We start from the raw sequence: 3,885 nt of genomic DNA, 5'->3' as shown, positions 1-3,885 counted from the left end.
GCGTCGCCCAACGATGACCAGTTTCCCGAAGACGAGGCCTACGTCTACGACCCAGTCGATGCTGTTCGCCTCGTCCGTCGGGACTGGAAACGCCGACTCGACGCCTCTTGGACCCCAGAACGGTTTCCAATACCCGAAAACACCTTCCGTAGGCACCAGATGGTCCTGCTTCGACGCATTAGGACAGGTGGAGCGGTCACCCCTCATCATGTCTATCGCTTCGAGCTGACCCGGCAACGTAAACTTGACCGTTACTATGTCCCACCAGACCCTCGCTGCCAGCGATGCAAAGACCCAGATGCCCTCCCGAAACTTCACCATCTCATTTGGGAGTGCGCAGCTCTGGTTGCCCAGCGTCAAGAAGCCTGGGCTACTCTTCTTCCTGAAGACCTTCCGACGACCATGCAAGAATGGGCGCATCCTGCCGGCGACTCCGAGCGCCGGACGAGGGTCCTGACTTCCCTCCTCGACTTTGTGTGGCGAAGCGGACTTGGGCCCTCGTTATAATGAAACACATCATCATTTCACGCCGCCAAGGACGTAGACGCCACGCTTGAGAGCGACCACGCCGCGTCGGTCCCTTGGGCCGGGGTCGCGCTGCTCATTCATCGTGCGGGGGATGGCCTGCGGACGCGAGTCGCTGCGGTGTTCGTGGTTCGGGTGGCGCGTGCCGAGTTTCTCTTTGAGCTTGTTGCCCCGCGCCATTCGGGGCACGGATTTCGCGGTGGCTCGCGCCCAAATATGTCTGGGGGCTGTCTTTTGTGTGGTGTCGGACCGGCGTGGCCCCCGCTTTGGGGACTGGCGTTTGTCCTTGGTTTAAATAAACGTTGTTCTCACCTCACCTCGCAGTGACCTTGAGAGAGATATGTCCCGAATTATCCTAACAGTAGCGTCAAAACGCACACACACAAAAAAAGAAGAAAAAACACGCACAGGTGGCCTCTAAACCGTGGCGACGCACCCAGACATAAAGAGACCACAAAGAGAACACCTTTTTTTTTTTCCATTTTTCTTTTCCTTGGGAAAACACACCCAAGTGATCTCGAAACCGCGAACACAAGCACATAAAAAAAAAATAATATTTTAGATGTATATACACATATACATTTTCTCCCCCCCCCCCCCCCCCCCCTTTTCTCGTAAACCGAATGCGTTCGTTCAAATTCTGAGAAACTTTTTGGAGTTGCGTCCAAGTTGCATCGATGCTTGGCTTATGCAGTTTCCAATAGAACTTATTCTTATTGTTTCTTTAACGACCCTCTTAATGTCATTTCGCTCTTTATGCAGAACTTCTGTCTCTGACCAATGCGCATTACAATTATTGCATTCCTCTATGTGTTTTGCTATTTCGGAGTTCAAGACAAGACAAGACAAGACAAGACAAGACAAGACAAGACAAGGTACGTACCAAGACAAGGCAGGCTTATTTCCCTTCAACCATGGCCCCGCGGCTGTACCCCAACCAACCTCGCTGCTCCTTCAAGCATTCACGGTACTCGACAACCTGGGACGACGTCTGGCTGAATTGGAAGCGGAGGTCGCTTTCCTGGGCATCAGTTTGAGAAAGCGGTATGTGGATCCGAACCTCTTCAAACATCTATCATCCTCAAGATTCCCATGGAGCGCCAAAAAGAAGATTATCAAGGCATACAGACAAGGTGCGACCAAGAGAATTGAAGAGCTACGACGGGCCTGCGAGCGCATCTGGACCATCCTTCGGGGCCAGCAATACAAGCACGATCAGGACTTCCAACGCTGGAACGCAGAAAAAAACAGGTACTTTTTGACAGTTTGGAGCGTAAAGCGAAGAACAGTGTTAAGGAGCATCCCAAGGAACAATCAGGCGACAGCATGTGGAAGACTACCAGACCTCAACAATCAGTCCAATCTGACTATACCGCACGTGGTGAATCCATGCGAAGTGTCCACTTCTAGAAAGACGGAACAAACACTGGGGAATGGCCCAAAGTTCTGCATGAACGTGAAACCTTCAAGGGTAGATGCGTTTTCTGCAATTCAGACTATTTCGAAAGTGACGGGTCATGATGAAAGAGCCACGTTCGTGGATTGTGCTGTTGATAGAATGGACAAACTGATGAATGATAGCTTTCGAACTGAAAAGAGAGATTTTCGTGTCATAAGCGCTGCCGTGAAGGAACTAGAAAGGGGATCGCTGCGTCTGCTGCAGACTGACAAAAGTGGTATGTTCGGTGTCCTTCCCGAGACAGTGTTCGGAAGAAAGGCAGACGAAGCCCTCAGCGCACTCTTCATTGAATGGAAAGGGGACATTAAGAAAATTAAGAAGAATATTGTTGAAATCTTCAAGGAAGATGAGATGGATAATTTGGCAAAACAAGTAGTTAACCAAACAAGGTCTTAGTTAAGTCTAAAATTTTTTTTGAAAGATCACAAACCGGATATGCCTTTTCGCACAGTAATCAACGAACTCGGAACGTGGCAGTGTAGCGGCTCGAAATTTTTGCAAAGAGGGTTGAATGTAATTCAACTGGAGGGGAGTCTTTCACTGAGAAATTCAGAGGCACTAATTGATGTTCTAGAGGGCTTTCATGGAAGACAATGCACTGTAATGTCAATGGACATTAAGGATCTATACTATTTGCTTGAGAAAGTGCGCTTGATGCAAAGAGTTCGGCAGGTGCTAGAGTTAAACCTGGTAAACTTTCAGTCCAGGACGGGCATCGCCGTCGACAGTTTCCTTTCACTTCTTGATTTGTACCTTCAAGCAACAGTTGTTGAATATAATGGGCAGAAATATGTTCAAAGAGATGGTGTATGCATTGGATCTTCGGTGGCTCCGATGTTAGCAGAAATCTATCTTAACACCTTAGATAGTTGCGTAAGTGAAACACTTAAAGAGAATAACTTGAATGGTTGCATTGTTAAAAGGTACGTGGATGATATTTTTATTTGAGCTTTTCGAGAGAATGATGCTCAGGGTTTAGAATCGATTATAAAAGCAGCAGCTCCGGAGCTTAGGTTTACAACTGAAAAACCTGAAAATGGGATCCTGCAGTTTCTAGATTTACGCGTACATGTCGAACAAGGTATTTGTTGGGAATACGGGAAAAAAAGCCTGAAAACCTGTGTTAAGTAGAAAGAGTTGTCACGCCAAGTCGGTTAAAGCAGGGGTAGTTAAGTCCTTAGTAACAAACGCGTTGGGTAAATAATGCGCTCATTTTATGAGTAGTGCTATGAAAGAACAGTGGAGGAGGCTAGAATCTGCAGGTTATGAAGAAGAATTCATTAAAAGACAATTAGAACTTAAATTTAACAACGAACCACGGGAAAAGGAAGCAAGAAAGAAGATAGCAGTAATCCCGTATTTCCACGGGATTTCCCACAACCTAAAGGCTCTCTCAAAAAAGTTCGGCGTGGACGTAGTGTTTTCTTCAGATTGAAAAAATGAGCAGGTTGACGCCCTTTCTGTCGAACCACAAGGGTTGTCAGAAGGCCCATCGGGAACCTTCAGTTCCTTGCAAAGAGAGTGTAGTATATGAGATTCCGTTGACATGTGGATTTAGGTACGTGGGACAAACTTCAAGATGCCTCAATGACAGGTTACTTGAACACAAGAGAAATGTACGCACGCATGCGCCGAACTCCGAAATAGCAAAACACATAGAGGAATGCAATAATTGTAATGCGCATTGGTCAGAGACAGAAGTTCTGCATAAAGAGCGAAATGACATTAAGAGGGTCGTTAAAGAAACAATAAGAATAAGTTCTATTGCAAACTGCATAAGCCAAGCATCGATGCAACTTGGACGCAACTCCAAAAAGTTTCTCAGACTTTGAACGAACGCATTCGGTTTACGAGAAAAGGGGGGGGGGGGGGGGGGGAGACAATGTATATGTGTATATACA

The 3,885-nt window shown here is 46.9% G+C and overlaps 1 pseudogene; it reads left to right on the top strand.

Annotated features, from left to right (window-relative positions):
* The first annotated feature begins 1,439 nt into the window (after positions 1–1,439).
* Positions 1,440–2,920, top strand: LOC115319517 (annotated as a pseudogene).
* The last annotated feature ends 965 nt before the right edge of the window (positions 2,921–3,885 follow it).

Source organism: Ixodes scapularis, unplaced genomic scaffold (assembly GCF_016920785.2).
Source record: "Ixodes scapularis isolate PalLabHiFi unplaced genomic scaffold, ASM1692078v2 PGA_scaffold0__279_contigs__length_252992795, whole genome shotgun sequence".
Classification (NCBI taxonomy): Eukaryota; Metazoa; Arthropoda; class Arachnida; order Ixodida; family Ixodidae; genus Ixodes; species Ixodes scapularis.
The sequence above is the reverse complement of the archived record's forward strand: the minus strand, read 5'-3'. Positions and strand labels throughout refer to the sequence as shown.